The 23,158-nt window shown below is 34.0% G+C and overlaps 1 protein-coding gene and 1 long non-coding RNA gene across 2 annotated transcripts in view; one reads left to right on the top strand and one right to left on the bottom strand.

The window, feature by feature from the left end:
* Positions 1-23,158, bottom strand: part of LOC113499839 — an 87,302-nt gene that overhangs the window by 50,140 nt on the left and 14,004 nt on the right. The window lies entirely within an intron of this gene.
* On the top strand, positions 222-807 carry LOC113499840. Its single transcript, XR_003401146.1, has 2 exons — positions 222-262; positions 517-807. It is a non-coding gene; the product is annotated as an uncharacterized LOC113499840 (long non-coding RNA).

Genomic DNA, 23,158 nt, shown 5'->3' with positions numbered 1-23,158 from the left:
TTTTAATTACACAATTTCACTATTTTGGACAAGTAGATAAATCAATATTTTCCATTTACGAAACTGTCAAGTAGGGGAGAGCGGGGCTGAAAGTGCCGGGGGTAAATTGTGCCGACGCGAATATCTCAAAAACGGAAACAGATAGATATACGATCGTATTGTGTCGCGTAAGGCCTAACAGTTGCGCACACGCGGCTGCCATTTTAGTTTCGTCAGCCGCACAGACCGAGTCGCACTGCATGTGAGGGTCCTCCAGCGCCAGGTAAGTAAATATTTTCGTTTCAATACTTTTTGGTCTCAAGCTAGCATTTTTCGAGCTTTTAATATGCGAGTTTTTGTAAAATGTTTGTTATTTATCCTAGTTTGTTATGCAGTGCAATTTTAATGCTTCGTGTACAGTGATTTTTATATGTGAGACAAAATATCACACTATCATAAACGGGGTAAAATGTGCCGTTCATGTGGGGCTGCTTGTGCCGCGGACAACCAACCCCTAACCAACCTATATTGTTTCAGTATTGTTGTCCTGGGCCAAGCGACTGCAGCGTTGAGTGTACTAGAGCACCATCAGGTAATCAAGAGCAAGAGACACGTCAGTGCTCTCCGGAACCTATCCCTTGCTGCAGTTTCCAGCCTCCTCAATCAGTTGATAATAACACAGGAGATAAAAATGCAGCAGTTTTCTCACCAGAGCTAATAAGACCACTGACTAAAGCACCTCCCCGACTAATTGGACATACTAAAGCACGTAAAAGAAAGACAGCTATTCTTACGGACACTCCAGAGAAAAATGCTTTAGCAGAAGAACAGACTAGTAAAAAGAAAAAAAAAAGCGAAAATAAAAAGAAGGTTAAGGGAAAAGGGACGGGAAGATGCAAGGGAAAGGGTAAACAAACAAAAAAGCCGACTAAAAACCGCGCTAAGAGAAGAGTATTGCAAGATGACGACAGTTCTGATGGCGAACAAGAATGGTTCTGTATCATTTGTTGTGATGCCCATTCAAACTCTGCCCCTGGAGAACAATGGATTGAATGCAGAGAAGAATTTAGCCCATTTGCAATGTATTGAAGATGAAGAAAACCAAGCATTTGTATGTCCTAATTGTTATTCTGATCAATCACCTGGAGAGTAACTAGTTTTGGTATATTTTTTATTTCTTAAAAAGACTCGAGACTGATTAAAAAGTTAATCATTTTGGAACATGGTAATGAAAGAGAAACCTTTACTGTTTATAGCAGGTAGTTTACTAGTCCGTATAGACTGATATTTTTAATAATTGATCTCATTTGCATAAAAATAAGTACCAACTATTGATTAAAAATACGTTTTTATGTTTGAATAATTACATAAGAAGGTTCCTTGTTTTTTATTTTATTATAATACTTAGTATTATACAATTAAACTTTAAAAACTGTTGATTTATATTAAAAAATATAACAAATAAATATATTATTATAAAACTGATGTGTTTTAATTTCCTAATTAATTTTAATTCATATAAAACCCCCAGATTTATCAACGGCACAACCGACCTCAGCTACGGCACAACTTGCCCCAGTTTGGGGTTGGTAGTGCCTTGCCGCCTCTGTTTAAAAAAATCGCATTTTCATAAAAACTATTAAAAATGTGCAAAATCTGAAGTTAAATTCGAAAAATAGATTAAATTTGGCTTAGGATGAACCACTGCTTTCAGACATAGTACTTGTTTTATCCGAATCTTAAAAGGATTTGTCAAAATCGGCACTTTCAGCCCCGCTCTCCCCTAGACTGAAGACTGTGTAATGGTACTTCGCTTACCCTGGTCAGTTACCACATCTCTTCTGATGTCCATTAGGTACACAACACATGACCCAGCACCATTTGACCCATAGTCTATGACCTTAACAATCTATTTAAAGGAAACCTTGGAGTTTTTGGGTCACCGCGTCGAATTACCATAGAACTTTATATATGGTGACAAATTAACGCCACATTCAAATGTTTGTTATTTTAACAGCCGGCGGTTGTTGTTATTTTTATGATTGGGACATCGGTTGAATAAATGATTTTTAGGATTCTGTATCCAAAAGGTAAAATGGAAACCTATTACTTAGGCTCCGCCGTATGTCCGTCTGTCTGGTACAGAGCTGTATCTAATGGACTGTCATAGTTAGATAGTTGTTTTTTTCCAGATGATAATACTTCTGCTGCTGATGTAATAACAAACGCTAAAAATAATAATCGAGGTTAAGCAAGCATTTGGCAGGCACAGTCCATTTGATGCATGAAACAATTTTTTTTTTCTTTAAACCTTTTGGACCGATTTTTTTTACCGGTTTTACGTGACCGATTAACACATGAGCAGTATTTTATAAACGTTTGGATTTTATTTTGGGTACGATCATCATCATTCTCTAGCCCTTACACTAATTATTTTATTAAAATTTGGGGTCGGCGCAATATGTCTTCTTTTTCCTTACTATCTGACTTCATATCTCAATTTTTGGGTATGATATCACAGATGTATGAACTCAAATTTGTTTACAGATTCTAAAGACATGGGACATTCAAGAATGCAGATGTTTTAGTAAAATAAAACAAACTAATACTAATAATCAAAGCTGCTTTAGAGCCCTAATCTTTCATCCTTCGCAGAATTAAATCTCAACTTTATTCGAAGAACAGCCGGCTACAAAACGAGGTTTTCCTTTTTTATTACTTGGAACGGGGACACGATCTCAAGAACTAATGATTACAACAAATCATTCATTTTTTCTGCTCAATAACAACTCTAGCTATATATCTTTTTGTTTTATTGTGTTACTAGCTGATGATCGCGACTTTGCCTCCACCTTCTGCCTGCATTTCAGTTATAGCGACAAAAATATTACCCTTCTTTGTCTCAGTTACATAAAATGTATGTGCCTATGTGATAATCCGAGGTGTTAGCTACCTCTATGCAAAATTTCATCGAAAGCGGTCAAGCTGTTTGGGCGTGATAAAGTAACAAACATACAAACACCATGGTTTCGCATTTATAATATTAATGTTATATTCGAGTAATCATCTATGAAGATCAGTTTATTTTTACGTCTATCTAACGAGGTATTACAATATTAACTATTAGGTATTATTAATAAATGAAACAGTTTCTTTTACACCTGATTTCTGCTGCGTCATAAGTGTTTTGTAATATTGTTTATTAGTTTCTATATGTATATAATTATTTATGTCAGCAGTTCGTGGAACGTGTGAGTTATTTATAAAAAGTTGAGAAAAACAAGTTCGCATATAACGATATGAGTGCAAAGATGAATATTGATACTGGAAAAAATACCAAGGTCCTGCAACTAACGCAGAATAATTGAGGAATTACTTTAGTAGGAGCTTTCTTAAATTGACCTGTTTCTTTTTATGTATTGACATCTCGATTACTGCTTTTAATATTACCCGACTACGTCAGAAAACTTTCTATCCGTCTTCCACCAGTCTGACGATTTACACATATAAATTATATTGACTTTCTTACAAAAAACCCCGCTATGTAATACACTGCTTTTTTGTTCGTAAGTAGGGTAAATCCTCATATATCTGACCTCATGGAGAAGGGATTGGATGGAGTCCGACTCTTACCGGCTATTGAACCACCGCACAGTGGGACCGAAACGGGTTCACTGTCTCAAAAATGTGTATCTCTTTTGTCTTAAGTGATAACAACTTGAAAATTTCTACATATGTTATTGAATGTATGGGCTTTTTAATGAAACAAGTTTTAATTAATTGAACTTTAAACTTTATTATATAAAAATATTTAAAAATAGAAATGTCGAAAATATTATACAAAAAAAAAACAAAATTATGAAATAATTAGTGTTTATAAAGTCAACCATATAGTTTTTTATCAATCAAATCATAGTATATTATTTATTATATTATTCACTTTCAGGCAAATCCAAGAGCATTTTGGCTTCATCAAACAATTCCTTGTCTACAGTAAAGGTTGGTGTTCTCAGGCTTGAAATATATGGATCTGATGTAAATAATAATGAATGTAGAACATCTTCATTAGTTGCTGAACGAGAACACTTCCTGGAATGATGTAATCGGTATCGTCTGTAATCTTTGTTTCGCGCTTCTTGTGCATCTTCAGACAATTGGCCTATTGGTAAAATTGCAAAATGTCTTATAACACTTTCCCCATGAATAAGGATTTTATGGAGAGAGGATGGCATATAATACCAATTATATTTATTTACAAATATTTGAGCACTATCCATTGCGTACTGACCGAATTTGGTAGCATTTATTGCGATTCCAGATGACATTGTTTGTAGTATAATATATAGCCGTTTTATCAATTCTTCGTCAACACCAGTAATATTAGCTGAACAATGGTAGTTTGAAAAGAATCTCCGCGCAGTATTACCATCATTACTGTTACCAGTTCCTTGTCGGGGTTTGTCTATATGGAGGCCAAGTTCATTTCGGAACCTACTTTGCACACATTTTTTCTTCTCTTCTTTGCTTATTTTATTTTCTGGAGTTGTTGCTGACCATTTCTTAAACGAAAGATTATAAGAAATATGCAAAATGGTTTCCATAAATCTAATCCAGGCATGAAGAGTGGAAAGGCCATATTGGAAAGCTTCTTCGTTTTCGGGTTTAGAAGAAACTTTGTTTAGATCATTCATCTCTCTAGGTCTTGCTCCACATATAGTACACACAGAACTAGATGATGTATCTGTTAGTACTTGAGCAACTTTTCCATCAATCATGGTCAGCAATAGTTCATGTTTGACTTCAACTACGGTGTCATCTTTGCTTATCAGTGATGGAGTAAGTTCATCAATTTGTCTCTTGATATTATCAACAGTCTCTTTAGTCTGCTGTGGAGTTTCCTTGACAAATTTTATGGAAATGGGTCGGCAATAGCGAACAGAAGAGCACGTAGTATTTTGCCAGACTACAAGATTTGTTGATAAGTCAATTAGTTTTATAGGCACAAGAGAAGCAATGAATAAATTGGCATCTGATATTAGCTGGGTCTCACCTGGCAAAGCCTGTTTATATTCACTTTGACCAGATGATCCGTCACAGCCCCATTTAACGTATAACTTCAGATTTCTGTATCCTGGTTTGTATACCGAATTAATTTGAAGAATCCGAGCTGTAGTATGATCTAAAAGATCTTGGAGTTTGATAGAAGCTCCAATGTCATTAATTTCGATACTAGAACTTGGGGGATAGCACATTTTTTTAGCATCTAATATCATATTATATGACGGAAAGATAAATACATTTTTTTCAGATAAACGAGACCTTAATAATCCGTACTGAGATTTCGTTAAGTCCAAATCAATAAACATACACAGAGCTTCATCTTTTGAATAAGGAGTTATTAATTCCGTATCATCTGTCATCTTCTTAAGGACTTCCTTTTTGTCTTTCTTGGGTAAAGTTCGTACAATACTCAGAATAGAGGCTTCGTCTGATTCACCAATAGACCGTAAATGTTGGACATACGCATTATGTATAAATTCAAACCCATATTCTTGTACGAGTTCCATATTTTTTCGTTTTTTTGATTTCTCTGACGATTCTTCATATGGCTTAGGAGGTCGACCACGTTCACCTGAAGAAGTTGTAGGAGTATTATCTTCAAATGTTACCTTGAATTCACCATCCAACCAAGCACTGTTACTTTTTTCAAAGCGATCTTTTATTCTTCTCGCCTTTTCCCATCGATCGTTAAATTTAGATAGTAAATTTTTCCGAATACTTGCTCCAACTATATCAGCTCTCTCTGATGACAATGTAAAAGTGTCCATCAAATATTTTTTTAATTCAGTATAATTTGTGCCCGAGTTTATGAAAAAGTCACATAAAACCCTACGAGCACAAACAAAGTCACTCATTGTAATAAATAAATAGTTAGGAATTTACCAACTATACTAAACACTGAAAAGTCACTTTATGAATGTTAGGCTATGAATTGTAACTTGAATTTATATGATTCAGATCGCAGTGCAGTGTGCAATGTGTATACGTACTCGTGGTTTTGATATCTTTTGCGGTTATTGAAAAAAATATCTTTATCACTTACCCACAATTAGAGCTATCGAGCTATCACTACAAGTTCCTACCACTAAATTGATTGTTTTATCTTGGTTTTAGTTATCAGACCTCGTGAATAAATATTATTTTTATTGTGTCCATTTTGGGAATACTATCAGAAAATAATAAAATATTGCCAAAATTTAAAATTTTACTTTGAGAGATATTTTTGTGTCTGACAAGAAAAAGGCAAAAAAGGAGCAAAATTTTTTTGTTCCTTTGTAAATTAGAGTAATCAAATATTTTAATAAGATAAGTAACAAAGCAGCGGCAAACAGCGCTAAACTTCGAATGTCTATTTGAATACCAAGAAAATCACGTAAAAAAAGAGTCACATTAAAAAGAAAATAACATCTTGCTTAAAATATAGATTATTATGTTTGTATTTTTTATAATTACTTCAAGCTTTGCGCTTTCCAAAAATGTATAACACATATATAGTTCTATATGAAAGATTTCTAGGAAATTCATTTGAAATGTCTGTATGAATAATTCAGTCGAATCAATATTCTGACTCTATGCACTTCAGCAACTCATTTTACTAATTCGGTTATAAATAAAAAAATAATTTATATCGAAATTAAATTACCTGTTCATTAAACTATTGATTTTCGTCAAAAGAATTCGGGAAAACCTATTTTCGCAAAAATCATTTTTGAGATGGCGTTATAAGGAGGGTTACCACCGTGCACCGTGTCACCCACGTGACAGACGAGGATAGTGACCACTATAATACCGAGGACTTCAGTAGAATAGTTTTCCATTGCAAGTCGCATGCAGGAAAATACCAAGACCTATTGTTTCTCAAGATTTTTTTACAAGTATCTATTTAGTTGTTATGGAAGGTATTCATTTAACCTATATTAATGACATACTTAACAGCTCGTCAACTTATTATAATTATTGACGCCTTCTACATGTTAACAAAGTAATTATTATTAACAATGAGAGTTAAAAAGCACTTGTTTTTGTGAAGACACACTTAACAACTAGAATTATATAATCATTATGAGTTGCTATATTTACTAACTATTGTCAGCTATGCAGTCATTAAAATTAATAGAAACAATAATTATTTTTAATTGTTTTACAATAACTGCAATTGTTTTAGAGATAATCCCATCGTTGTTTTTATTGGTAGCAATTTCGTTTTACATTTACGTTAAACTATATACTACGTATATAGGCTGGTATTCATCGTAAGTGCGATTTGTACTCGCGCGCGAATCTGTCCGTAGTCCATACATCATGTAAAAAAAGTGTTGAATGAAAGATTGCAGCCGCCTTATGCTGAAAGATATTTCATCCTATTAAAGGACGAAGACAGAATATTAAAATAAAAAGCGGACCGGCTCCATTAGCGCCTTCCGCAGACGAAATTCAAGATTCAAGATTCAAGATTTATTTATTGTTTGTCACAGGTGGAAATTCAGCTCTTAAAATTAGTGTTATAACAAAGTATCACTGTAACATACCCATGTGGTGTAAAATCTTTAAAATTTACAATTACTTGTCAAAAGAAAAACAAAATGAAATCATTAAAGTAACATAATAACCATTAGAGAAAATAAATTAAGTATGAAAATCAATTGGTATTTGTCATAATTATTGCATCATTAACGTCATATTAAATAAATTTTAGTCAAAAACATTTGTCACTGAATTAATTGATGTCAAAAAAAAAGAAATAGAATAAATAAAAATAACAATAATATAAATCGTCATGACAAGTGTACAAAATAGTCAAGGCAATATAATATTCATTACCACTACATTACAGATAAATACATTAAACAATAACTAACACTTTTCATTATCATAATACCATTAAATAAATTTCAGTCCAGACATATGTCATTAAAGAATTCATTAATTGTATAATATGCTTTCTGTATCAGTAGTTTTTTAAGTTTGTATTTAAAAGTAGCTAATGTTTCAGTGGTTTTAATAAAGTCTGGCAATTTATTATAAATTTTCACACCCATACCAAATATGGATGATTTAAACTTAACTGTTCTACTCTTAGCTGCCTTAAGGTCATTTTTATATCTTGTACTTCTCATAGTCTCATAATTACTGATATCTCGCTTTGTGATTGAGGCTGCTTCCAATATAAACATTGACGCTAGGGTTAAGATTTTTAGTCTTCTGAATTCTGTTCTGCATGAATCGGTCTGTTTATGCCCACATATACTTCGGATACATTTTTTTTGGGCTCTGAATGCAAATTCTCTGTTAGTAGAGTTACCCCAACACAGTATACCATATTTTAGAGTAGAACCCACATATGCATGATAAACATTGAGTAATACGTTTTCATTTACAATTCTTCGAAGTAAATAGAGAGCATATGAATACTGGTTAAGTTTTTTGCAGACATCATCTACATGCATTTTCCAGTCAAGTTTTGAGTCGATATGGACTCCTAGAAATTTAGTGTTACTGACCTGATTTATTGAATTATCTTTATAATTAACATTGATTTTATTTGATTTTGAATTTTTATTTGTGAAGGACATATAGTTTGTTTTATCAATATTTATTTTTAAATTATTAATTATTAGCCAGTTTATAATATCTTCGAGAGATTTATTAACCTGAGCTTCAAAATTTTCTTGACCGGTATCTGCAAAAATGGCCGTGCTATCGTCCGCAAACAATATCATGTCCTGGTCTATAGACCTTGGTAGGTCATTGATATATATAACGAATAAAAGAGGCCCAAGGATACTTCCTTGGGGAACGCCAAATTTTACAAGTTTAGGGTCCGACATATAGATGCGTTCGAATTTTGTGTCTATTTCTATTTTCGTTATTCGTGTTATTTGAAAACGATCACTTAAGTACGACTTAATAAGTTCCAACGCATTCCCTCTTATCCCATATTTCTCTAATTTGTTAAGTAGGATATTATGGTCAACATGGTCAAAAGCCTTAGTCATATCCATAAAAATAGCGGTTATTTGTTGCTTGCTATCCAATCCAGTCATTACTTTCTTAAGAAAATTAAAAAGAGCATCACTGGTGGATCTTCCTTTACGAAAGCCAAATTGTTCATTAGTAAATAAGTTATTGAGTTCAAAGAAATTATATAAATTATTATATATAACCTTTTCGAAAATTTTTGCCATCACTGGTATTAACGCAATCGGTCTGTAAAAACGCATATCCTCTCTATCTTCTTTTTTAAATAATGGATTTACGATCGTAATTTTCAATTTTGAAGGAAAAACACCTTGTTCTAGACACTGATTGATAATGTTACTAATTACTGGAGCTATGTGACTAGACACTCGTTTTATAATGTTCGTATTTATGTTGTCATACCCTGTACTATTCGTGTTGTTTAATCCTTTTATAATTTGATCTATTTCATGTGGATTGGTTGGCTTTAAAAAAATAGAATTTGAATTTGTATTGTACGTTTCTGTAACTGAGCCGCTAGAGGTTGAAGTAGACTGTATTTCATCAATGAAGTAGTTGTTGAATAATTGTGCTATTTCCTTAGGATTTGTAACTAGTTGATCTTTTACTTTTATTTGTGTAATATTTTCTTTTGGAGTTACTATTTTATTATTATTTATGATCTTCCACATTGCCTTTCCCTTGTTTGTAGCTGAATTAATATAAAAATATAAATCACGAGATCATTCCAATAACACGAGTGGGCTGTATCCCAATATATTCGTATTAATCTACACTAAGTTAAAAATCACCTTAAAGTGTCGTACCGTCTTTGTCACTGTCTAGAGTAAAGTTGTGACCAAGGCACATTTGAAAATGTTGCTTACCGAACTGTTAATTTGAAGGTCTTTAGTTACCGACCCATCCGAGTGTAAATTCGCGTAAACAAGACCGATATTCTTAAAGTAAAACGTAACAATTATTATTAAAATTAGTTAAAACTAAAGTTATTGTAGTATACGGCTTGTGTTGTAGCGTATCGTGACGTCATCCGGGTTTAATACGCGAACTTACGAAACAACCGTATCATTACGCGTAATCGTCCGTATTTCTAGATAATATGCATCTTTATGAGTATTATCGATGGCAAAAGTGTTAGTAAAATAAATATGTAAATATTAAACTGTGTCGAATTAATTTGATTCGTAATATACCTAAAAATCTATATACTAATGTATAAAGCTGAAGAGTTTGTTTGTTTGAACAAGCTAATCTTAGAAACTACTGGTTCAAATTGTTTTTATTTTATCTTTGAATATACCATTCATCGAGGAAGGTTATAGGTTATACCTATACCATCACGCTGCGACTAATAGGAGCGAAGAGACAATGGAAAATGTGGAAAAAACAGGGCAGATACAAATCATAGCTTTAAGTATCTTTTAACCAAGCGGATGAAGCCGCGGGCAACAGCTAGTTGTATATACTTAAAATATATTTTTTTATTCTTTATGATAAAAGAAAGTGTCAAACATGGTCTACTTGTATTTTATTTTTTCTGTTGTCTCTCGAAGGACCACTGCGTTCGTATCAATTACAAGAGTAAATGCCACTTGCTTCAACACTTTCATTTCACAAAGACATTTACAAATTAAGGAAATGTAATAATGTCATTGCCGTGATTTTAATAGACGTATTTAAAAGATAATGAGTAGAGTGTAGAGCAGTGACTAGTCGTTAAATAAATAGGTTTTTAAGTGACTTGGTTTGTCAAACCCTTGATAATATGTTTACTATGATTTCGTTTACTATTTAAGTAAGTCATAAAGCTACAATAGTTAAAAAAGAATAAAACTTAACACATTAGCGCACAAGTGTACCGTTAAAGACAATCCATATTCTTTAACTGTTCATCGTTTGTTTTCGACCTTTGTGCGTCTCACAATAGCCGGTGACAGTCCATTTGTACGCACTTACTTATGAAATTACTGAACACATTCTGATGCTGCCCGGTCATTTAAATAGGTCTTTTGTGATTGAAGGCCGGCTAAGCCTTGGAATTTGTTGTAATTAGTTAAATATGTGAGACGATGGGAAAATAGCGAGGAAATAGCTGGAGATTTTGTGTGTATTGTTGCGTTGTATTGATCCGAGTCGTGTGGGAAGCTTGATTCTAAAAGCTATAATTTTAGCTAATTATGTGACCATTGTTTACTGTGACAGGTTTTGTACTGAGAGCTATTAGAACAGATATCCTTATAAATAAGGATTTTGACTGGTTGTTAAGCTTTCGTAGCGTAAACGTCTGAACAAACTTTGACGAAATTAGATAAAGATGTGGCGTCAATTCCAATAAGACTTTACTTTTTTGCAGCATAAATAGATACCAAATCAGTACTTTTAGAACTTGAACGAAAAACATAAATCGCACAGCACTCCGCATCACTAACCCTTGTGGAGAAGAAACAGCGTAATGCGTGATTTCTTCTCCACAGCTTGAACTCCGCCGCATAGCGTGGTCACTAAATGCATTATTTCGTAGGTTATTTTTTAAACGATTTCCACACTAAGGACTTCTGTCCCTGTGTCGCAGTGTTTTCACAAACATTCAAGTCACATGCACAAAGACACCCAGACTCAGGACAAGCAATCATGGATCACACAAACGCTTGTCCTACGCGGGCAATCCGCGACACTCCGTGCGCATTTTGTCGTGGTGACCTCAACCACTCTAGCCGAGTCTAACGTGTTTGACGTTTTGTTGACATTAGCTTCTAATTAATACCTGTTTGGTGTGAATCTAGTATGAATGTGTCATGGCTACGTTATCTCTACGACTATTAATTAACGATAGTCTGTTTATGGAAGCATTCATTATTGATGTAACAACGAGTTCTCGCCAGTACGGCTCCTAATTCAATATTAATGCTTTCTTAATTTAGGAGTTGTAAGTGCGATTGTTTGTGTGTCTGTCTCCTCTTCTAGCTCAAACGGCGGGACCAGTGTTGATGACATTTGGTAAGAGCATAGCGATATTGTAGTTTAATACGCTAGTAGTAGCTAGGGTAGAGTATAGTTAGGGCAATTTTTAGGCAGCTATAACCTACATGCCGGGTGAAGCCGCGGAAAAAACTAGTGTTTTTTTACGCGTGCGTACTTACTTGACTTTAATTTTAGTATTGCAAATTTATCCTTTAAGGTTACTTGTCCAGATCAAGACAAAAGTAAGTCTTCTATTATATAGTATCTTACATCCTCCTTATTTATATAGCCTTATTATGAATATATCAATATACATATAGGTATGTTCAATTATATCTACATAATCGATTAATTACAATTATTTCTATGTAAGACGGAAATACTGGCAAATAATTGCGGTTAATTATATGCAAGTAATAAAAGAAAATTATGTGTATTATATGGTCATTCTAGATACACAGATGCTGAACATACCTGCGTAACTAAATACATATAATAAATAATATAAGTATCTAATAATACATAGATAATAAGAACATTATTATAATAAGTTACGTCTGTTTGTGAAATCGTTAATATAAATTATGAATGCACTCAACATTTTCAAGAGTTTTGTCTTCGAATGTACGTAAATAAAAATTCTAATTGGTTTACGTGCATATTACGTAAAACACAGGCGGGTTTGTTACAACCGGTGATTCAAGAACTTCGGAGTTCAGTAAAGCCGAAAAATACAATAAAAAGTCGGTGGCGTGATGATAAGGGTTCTGTACAAATGGGATGTAAAAAAAACAAACACATTTATGACCACAAACAATTGCCCTGGTTATATTTTTTTTAATTTACTTGCTCGTGTAGCGTTATCAGAAATACCTAAATTATCAATGAAAAATTCTACCATCTAGTTATAATTGTTCATGAGGTACGAAATGGTGACAAACGGATGCACCGACAGTAGAGTTTTAAAATCGTAGCAGGATAAGGAACATAAAAAAATACAAGAAAATATTTTTTTTTACTTATAAAAACCTTTAGGTTAAAGGTGAAATAAATGGATAAATGAAAAAATATGAACATTGAAATAGCAAAAATATGTAGAATTAAGTAGGTATACCTAATCAAAATACCATTTAAATCAAGTTCAACAACTTTATCACAAAGGAATAAGATTGATTTTAGAAAATCATTATTTCTGTACACCTACTTATACACGAAATCAGTGTTGTGCGGAATATAAATAGCTGGTCAGTGAGGGCTCGCCGGGCATTGAACTTGGGACCGCGGAGCCTTGTTTACACAACCTACCTGTGCCCGTAGCGAGCTCAGTCTGTCTTCACTAAACTTGGGGATGTATGTACCTACACTATAAGTTAATTATCAAGAAAATGTTTCACCTAATGTATATGTATGTATTTAAAAATATATAGGTGGTCTAATCGTTCGTCTAGTACTCATAATACAAGCTTTGCTAAGTTTGAGAATATTTGTCTCTGTGTGAAAGATGTGTATTATATTTTAGGACTGTGTAATTATTGTATTAGGTTTTATCCTGCAATGATAGTTGCATTTGGTCAATAAATAGTAGTAGTCTCTTTAGCTAAATAACATTTCTAGAATATTTGAGGTCAATAAATAAAATTGGAATGTATGGAAGTGACATTTCATTTATATTAATCACGGGACTTTGACCTTTGGTCTTAATAGAATAACACAATTTTATTTTTAACATTTGCATATGTGTTTGTTTTATTATTCTCAATTGTATAGAAATGTTATTTTAATGTTATAGCAATTAAGAAAGATTAAAATTAAAAATTAATAATTTTGCATGCCGGTAAGCAAAATGTATTGGGTCTCCATAAATGAACGCTATATTTGTCACCAGTCACTAAAAACTAGCTCATTCTAATTAGCCCAGTAATAAACCCTTTCAAGAACTGCATATTACAATTAAGGCATATAATTACTTTTACTTAGACGACACGAGTAAGACTTGCTTCAGATAAAGGCAATTCATTAACCCTCGCCTTTACAGCCGGTATAAATTGGCCGTATAACGCCGTATGGAGGTCAAGGCACAAATAATCGGATCGCAACACCTTATGTAAGCTGTGCTCTATCGAAACCTGTTTCATACACGTTCATACACTCTCATAGTATACATCTCGGCTACCGAAGTCAGTTCTTACTCAATGTTCAAAGTGTGATCCCTACTAATCTACATATATCTATACTAATATAGAAAGCTGAAGAGTTTGTTTGTTTGTTTGTTTGTTTGAACGCGCTAATCTCAGGAACTACTGGTCCAAATTGAAAAAATATTTTTGTGTTGAATAGACCATTCATCGAGGAAGGCTTTAGGCTATAAACCATCACGCTGCGACTAATAGGAGCGAAAATACAAAGGAAAATGTGAAAAAAAATAGGGCAGGTTTAAATCATAACTTATATCTTCTAACCACGGGGACGAAGTCGCGGGCAACAGCTAGTATATTATAAATTCGAAAGTAACTCTGTCTGTCTGTTACGCTTTCACGTCTAAACCACTGAACTGATTTTAATGAAATTTGGTACAGAGATAGAGTTGACCTTGAGAAAGAACATAGGATAGTTTTTATCCCGGATTTTTGAAGAGTTCTCTTAGAAACGTGATATAACCGACCTCGACGCGGGCGAAGCCGCGGGCGGAAAGCTAGTAAGGTATAATTTGTATTTATTGAAACCTGTTAGAAGCTTTGTTATATAAATGTTATAGGTTTTTAATAGTGTTACATAAAGGAAGCGGTGTCAGGTTGATCCAAGCGCGTGTGAAAGAGACATGCTTTACGTTATGTATATCTCTGTCTCGCTTGTACAACCATAATCATACTAATTTAAGACGTGGTGGTAGACCCTATAAACATTCTAGTAGCATACTGCGTGGAGTGTTCAGAAGTGGTTCCGAACAGAGAATCGGGTTTGGGGGAGACCTTTGCCCACGAGTGGGAAACAGTATGTTAGATAACAAATACGTATCTGCCTCCTAATCAACGAATTTTTCAAAGATAGCAATTGTATTAAAAAAAAAGTTGTCGTGTCTTGATATATATTTAAACACTAGCTGACGCACGCGACTTCGTCCCCGTGGGTAGAAGATATAAGTTATGATTTACCTATACCTGCCCTGTTTTTTTCTATTAGTCGCAGCGTGATGGTTTATAGCCTAAAGCCTTCCTTGATGAATGGTCTATTCAACACAAAAAGATTTTTTCAATTTGCACCAGTAGTTCCTGAGATTAGCGCGTTTAAACAAACAAACAAACTCTTCAGCTTTAGGTATATATTAGTATAGATTAATTAATCTGTTGATAACAACTTATTATGGGACACCCATTCCTTTTTTAGACCATTTCTTTTTTAGTTCGGTTTTTTTATTTCAGAAATGTTATTTAAAATTATACAATGATCGTATTAAAACGTCATACACAGCTTTAGTAATATTAACGTTTTGACGGAGCATAAAAGAGGCCTACTTAAAGAAAACTCTTTTTGATTTTGACAGGCGAAATGAAGAATAATTTTGAAACCAAAAAAATAATAATTATAAATGATAATATTCTTTTAAATTGTTTGTTTGTTTTGTTAAGATATAACTTCTCCTAAAAGCTTTTTATCTATCGGTAGAAATGGACGAATAAATACGACGGAAATTCCTCAAGTTACCAATAATGTTACCAAAAATAAATACTACTTAATTACTCCACGAAACTTAATGAAATTTCTTAAGTCTTTAAGTAAAATATGCAGTACTTTAATTCGATCACTTCCTAGTGATCTTTCTGGATATAAAGAACTTGCCTCTAGACAAGTGACTTTTAATATTATACCAATAAACTATTTATATAAGTGACGATTCTTAATCATATGGCTGACAAAAAACAAGCAAGCAATCTGACATGTTTAGGTCAATATTAAATGATGCAACGGTTTACTCTAATAATATATTTTGTCCCGGGGACCTTCAAGAGTTCAGTATACTCAGACAATAGGGCATCGGCCTAAATCTAATACTCTAAATATGTTTTTTTCCGCGGCTCATGACAGAGACAAGTGGAAGAAGAGTGGGGAGGCCTTTGCCCAGCAGTGGGACATTCCAGGCTAGTAATAATAATGTTTTTTTCCGGCAGACAGACTTCCACAAAAGATTGGATACGTATTTTAATTTTATCACAATAAATAAGGAAGATAAAAACCACTTAAGTTTGGTAGTGGAAAGAGTACTGGTAAGTGACGTCACACGAGATTTTTATCCACTGTATCCCCTTAATTTTTTGTTTACCCTATTTTAGTATTACTAAAGTTAAAGTCAAAAGAATAAAAGGTTGATAAGGTAATAAGACTCATTACTGAGTGACTTTCGTAAATACTCTGTAGGTCATCCGAGATCGCTGAATACCGGTTATACAAGTTTTTAAACCATTTTTAATCTTTGTCAAAAATGCCATTTAAATAAACTGGATCGGGAAATCCTTGTGAGGCTGTTTTGTTACTTGAAGTGGTATTTTTGGTCGTTTTGCAGAGTACCTGTGGGTATTTTTTTGTCTTGGGACTCAAGTCCTGATCTGATGAGTTCTGATCCTGACTCTGATCACAGATTGGGGTCCTTTCGGTACGATGATGTGTATGGTGCTTATTGCTTTCTGGTTGCTCTACTGATCCTGAATTTCGAAATAAAGTTGTGTTGAACAAAACAATGCACACACATTACAAGCTTTTTCGAATACCGGCACTCACTAATGTCTTTTCGAGTTAATGTGTGTATTACCTAGTAATTTTCATTCGCCAAACATCATGAAGGGAGAAAATTGTGACGGAATCATGCGCATATATATAGAAATATCTCTGACACCAGGTTCAACAACCATACGAAAAGAGGAGCCATCTTTTGTGCTTATCAACTGTTCAGAGACCAAGAGGTCAAATTGTCAAAAATATGGATAAAAATCTCTTGTAAACTTTCGTTAAGTATAAGTTCAGTAAATGTAAAGGACCAGTTAGAATTAAGGTGCCGCGGAAGGCTTTGACTATCTGTACCAACAGGTCAATGACCGGCTCAGAACTGGATTAGCTAGCTGTATCCTTTGTCTACGATAGTATACTCATAATGGAGATATTATTGTTGTTCTGAATACAGATTCTCAACAAATAATTATAATTAGTATATAGTGTTTGAATAAGAAAAACTTTGACAAAATATTCATGAATGATCAGGGCTGTCATCATCATCATCATTATTAGCCCATATTCGTCCACTGCTGGGCATAGGCCAGAGCTGTAAGGTATCGAAAATAAGTGATTGTTTTTAAGGAATTTGGGACATTCGTTTTAGTACTTTGACATAAATGTCACCAATCAATTTCTATGTAAGCCTTCAATTTAAAACTATTGAACAAAACTAGATGATTGTTTATAGCAAATAACAGCTATTTCAAATTATTAAAAATAAAGAATTAACAAAATCGGTTTATCCAAGCCGAGTTTTTGAGGTAAGAAACAAAAAAATTAATACTGACATGTTGAGTGAGGTACTCCTCCTAGTTTTTTAAGTCGATTGAAAAGAGGATTTTCGTCCCAAGACGTTTATCTAAGTAATTAGGCATATTTCCGACTATGTGTAAGGTCTTGATGCAGGTAAGTATAGCTATTAGCTGAACGCAGTAAAATGCTTGTTAAGCAACCAAAAACAATTAAAACAGTTATAATAAGGTCTACCGCATACCAGAAGGTAACTATTAACTGTTTTTATGATTCCTAACACTTTATGGCTGTATAATGACCGAACAACAAATGCATTTCGATGCAACATTAAAACTGGTATTTACTCAGCTCATTGAATAAGTTTAGCAATAATAATAAAGAGAATCAAGAGTCAAATGACGAAATAAGAATCAAAGGTCGTCTAGTATTGGACTGATTTATAGGATTGTAGTCATCGCGCAAATACTTAGCTATTCATAAAGTATGCGAAGTAAACAAGATTAAATTAAAAAATCCCCGACTTTTTATCAAACTTGTCTAAGAACATTCGCATCTAATTCATTATATTAAAGTCTCTCAATTTTTTCGGGAGCTTTTATGCCAAAGACAGATTGACAGGTGGATAGACAGACACGTCAAACTTATAACAAAAAGATTTCGCGTCCTGGGTTAAAAAGGTCTTTGATTAGCAAATGTTTTCTCGTTATCATAAATCGAGTGATATTATGTTCCGTGACCAAAGCATTAAAAGAGAATCGCAAAGCATTAAGGGTCCGCTGTCTGTTCGGATGTCACCACGCTTATCCCATAAACCGTCTTAGCTCATCAGTTACGATTTCTACAAATATTGTAATTATATTAACAATACAACAACAAATACTGGGAATAAAGATTGTCGTAAAGCAACGGTTGGTACGGTCATAAATGAATGACAATTTTTTTAGCAAATTTATTTTTCCTCAGCCTAATTGTGCGAAACCCACAGCGCCGCGACTCCTACTGGCACTTGACCGAATCAGCATTTGGCTACACCTACAAAAGTACGGTTTTGTGTCATTACTACCTTACTATTAATACCTTACACACGAACTAATGGGCAAAACCTAATGTTAGTATAAAAAGCGTCGTGTCTAATAGCGAGAGATATTGCAACAGTGTTACGTAAGTCTGCGCGTGCGCAACCGTCGCCGCAGGAACATTAGCGAGGGTACAAAGCGTCTATATCTACTGTTAATTGGGTAAACCACACCGGTTTAGCTGAATTATAAACCAAGATCATTAATAGTGATGTCTTTCTCTGTTTTTTAATCTTCGCACTAAAGATATTCTTTATTTGTCCCGGGTGTTTTACAAACATTCAAGTCACACAAGAAAGCCAGACTCATTTGTGGATCGCAAGACGTCGTAAATTCGGGGTTTGGCTTGGTGACCTCAACCACTTGGCTATCCGATTCTGTAGGTCAGCCAGGCTCATCACTGAAAAATAATCTATTTATGCAGAAAAAAGGAGCATTAAAGACGACAAATATCCACAGGTATTTTAAGTGAAATTCCTAAAAGAGGGTGATGACTGTTTCGTTAATATCCCTAAGAGTTCTACTCTGAATTACTTTAATGAATAACATTAGCAATATATGTTTTCATGACGCAAATATGAAATTAACTAAATAACAGTGAAAGGAACTTACGCGTCACGACACTTCACACTCCCCCAAACTTTCAAGCATTGCGTTTTTGATAAACAATATCACGTGTGTTATATTATTTTATTATTTATTTAACGGACTAAAACGATTTTCAGTTGATATATCCAGTCTTCGTCCCTATTATTACTAACTACCAACGCCTTGCATTTAAAAAAACTGAAAAACCGTTATCTAAACCAGCACATAATACCATATAATAACCTGCCAAGACACCAAGGAGTTTAAGACGGATATTCAATTTAATATTAATAGGGTGTAAATATAATAACCGCGAGTTAATTTCCAACGGACAGGCGTTTTACCATGAATTAACCTTGAAGAGTTAAATCACTACATTTAACTGTTCGCAGAAATATACAACAACAACATAATTAACTAAAATTACCTTTTTCTACGTCTGTACTGGTACAATCGGCAACAAAAAGTGTGAATGCAAAATAAAAATGGAGGCGTTCATTATAAATTGGTGGCTTTTGTTGTAAGAACTTACATTACTCAAGTACATTACAGTAAGCTTGAAGATTTCTCGAGTATATATAAATCAAATATTAATAATTCATAACATCCAAAGTACCTCACTGTGAGAACTTTGAAGGCCAAAGCTGCTCGTTGTGGACAGGTACCAAAATAGCAAACCCTTCACTACTTCTTAAATCGTTTTCCTGCGAGTGAAGAAACGATGCGGCCGAAACAAACTTAACAAATAAAATTAAACTTTAAAATAAATATCTGAATTCTATATGGATACAGTCACACTTAGCAAACGTTGATTTCTATGTAAATTAATTTTCGACTGACTCGGAGGAGTATGGAAAATCATCCACTACAACAATTAAAAGAAGTTTTATGAAACAATCAGATATAAATATAGACTTTTCATTCCGGTTAAAACACTTTCTTACACCACAGTACCTTTCAGTAGCGTCTTGCAGTCGATGCCCTAACAAGGAGCTTCTAGTTGAGATCATTATCTGCACAGAATCAGTTCTGGTTTGTAGTCGGCAGCCATTGAATCCGCCATTGTTTAAGCCAAATGTTATAAAAATACTGCCTTAACTATTGAGCTTTTTGCATGCGTGTAACTTGTTTAAACAACGTGTTTCAAATTCAAATTAAGTTTATGTTGAGGAATAGAAGGGTTCTTAAAGAAAAAAAAACAAAGCGATATTTTTTTTGCTCCACTCAATTTAAGTTGTTTTCGGTAATGTGACTGGGAGGACTTTTTTTGGGGGTACATGTACCCAGAGGGTAAAAATCTCATTACTGCTCCACTGTTTGTCCACTTATTTAACCGTTCATCCGTCACCAGACCGTATCACATGAATCGTGATAGCTAGATTAAGAATAAAGATCAAGGTTGTTCAGGACATAAATTTAAGGATTGGCACCAACAAAAAATATTTGTCATATAACCGAATTGTTTATCTTTAGCCTGCTTTTCCGGAACCCTCCAAAGTAGTAAGTCCGACTCGCACTTAACGACTTTTCTTGACATATCTAATCAATTGAATCTTGTTTACTTGAAAGTCTGATTAAACTACTTTGTGTATTGTGTAAGTGTGGAAAACAGACTTCTAAGTTTAATTATTCTAATTTTCCTTACATTTTAATAAATACGTAAAATGATTAATTAAAAATATTATAATTTTGAATGTGAACACGAAATAGTCTGACCTCGGCATTACTATTGAGTTGCATTGACCGTGGAATTATTTAATAATATTATTTAATATATTAATGTTATTAAATCACTGCTCGCTGTTAATTTTTTTCATTAAATAGATATATTTAATTAATTATTTAAAAGGTGTCAGGAACGTCCATATCTCTACGCTAAGGTTTGGCTGGCTTAATGTTGTTTTTACTATTAGTTATATTTTATGTATATAATTACCAATTTATAATTCTTAATCAATCACATTCTCTTTTTGTACGATGCAGAATATTTTGATTGGGTTGAATTGAAGAAAACTATTCGCTCTTCTTCTTACAGGATATTCTCTAAATTAGAATAAAATGGAATAAAAATTAAGAAAAAAAAACCTAGCTCTATGAGGCAAGAAAAGGGAGCACTTGAAGGAAGCACCAGAGAATTGAGTGAGAGAAAGAGAAATGCGAGTATTTTTCTTTCTGAATAAAAAAAATGACTTAATTGGGTATTTCAGGTTATATGTGAGTCTCTACCTCAACAATGCTAACTTTGCATGGATAAATAATTCTCTCTCCGCACTTCAACTGCCCTGTTAACAATTTGCATCACAACATTTAGAAGGTAAGTGTTTGCGCGCGATTCCCACGTGCGCTATTGGTCGCAGGCTGTGACGTAACGCGAAATTGGCCAAGCGATCGGCGCATGCGCAGCTTACAACACACTCTGAGAACTGTCTCATAACATAGTGGTGTATAAAAGTTTTTTGGTAACAGTATTGTTTTGTATATTGATTTACGAAACGAACATATATTTAGATTTATTTCTCTATTGTTACACGGTGTATCTACTAAATCTTAAATACATTCACCACATTACAGTATGAATATGGGGAAACTATAGTAGTTATAGACTGTGACGATTTAAAACTGAGAGGTTCCACGACAGTTAATTAAGTTCACCGCCACGCATGTGCTAATGAGCCTCGGTGGTCGGCTTGCGTCGCTTCATGTAAAAAGTTCTTTAACTGTAATATAAATAAATAAATAAATGCGGACAACATCACATACATTGTTCTGAACCTAAAATAACTTGCTAAAGCACTTGTGTTGTGGAATTCAGATACAACGAAGGTACCACAAACACCCACCCCCCAAAACAATGTAGAAATGAGATATTTTTACATTGACCCGACCGGGGATCGAACAATGGACCTCAGAGCTAGGGATACCTAGAAACCACTCGACGCCACTCGACCACGGAGGTCATCAAAATATATCAACATATTACCAAACTGTCACTACTTACTTACAGCGGACAGCTTGCTATAGTTCGTCGTCTGCACACATAATCCCCAGACGTTGTATAACTGGTGTTATAACATAATGTATCATTTAATCGTAGTAGAATCGACTAGTATTAAGAAATCTCGCTTGCTTTGAAATCACCAAACGTTTTGGTTGGTTTAACAGAGATACTTAGCTGTCATTCTTAATTTAGCTATATATTGTTACTAAAGTATTATCGAAATAAAGACCTACAAAAACCTACGTTAAGTCAAGTTTTGGATACCACGAACCCTAAAGTAATTTCTCTTTGACTCAGTTATCTTCCGCGGTAAAAACATGAAATGCTAGCTGTCGCACTTTACTACAAATCGACAGGGAACCCTTGCGAACATAATTCGGGATCCTATGTCTTGAACCGAAGTCAAAATACGTTCAGTAGTTTTTGCGTGAAAGAGGAACAAACATCCATACATACAAACTTAGCTTTTATAATATTGGGAAGTAAGATAGTAGGATTAACTACAATTAGCTTTAACGTACGTTCCTCTGCCCCACATTAATAACATGGTTATTTAATAACTAAGCTACCGTTCTTATAGAATATCATCGAATAACGTCATTACGTCACATCACGTAACAATATTATGGCGGCTCGCGACATCATCGTTGCAGACGAATGTCAGTGATAATTATGGTAAAAGCTATGTTTAAAATCACATTAACTTCAAATTATCAAACACTGTCTCGGGGAAGATGATATAAGTATATAAGTGAAGCTAAATATTATTTTGAGTCTGAAGACTGCAAGGATACACGAGTGGTTGAGGTAACCCCGCCATACCCACAGCGCGTAGGACAAGCATTTGTGTGATCCATGAATGCTTGTGACTTGAACGTTTGTGGAAATCCCCCGACACAAGGAACAGAACATTGACGCGGAAGTTGTTAAAAAAAATGATACCAAAGGATGGCCATGGCATATATATGGCTCGGTGGTTCAGGTTAAATCAGTTAGATTC

This window comes from Trichoplusia ni, chromosome 13 (genome assembly GCF_003590095.1).
Source record: "Trichoplusia ni isolate ovarian cell line Hi5 chromosome 13, tn1, whole genome shotgun sequence".
Classification (NCBI taxonomy): domain Eukaryota; kingdom Metazoa; phylum Arthropoda; class Insecta; order Lepidoptera; family Noctuidae; genus Trichoplusia; species Trichoplusia ni.
This window is presented reverse-complemented; position numbering and strand designations above follow the sequence as displayed.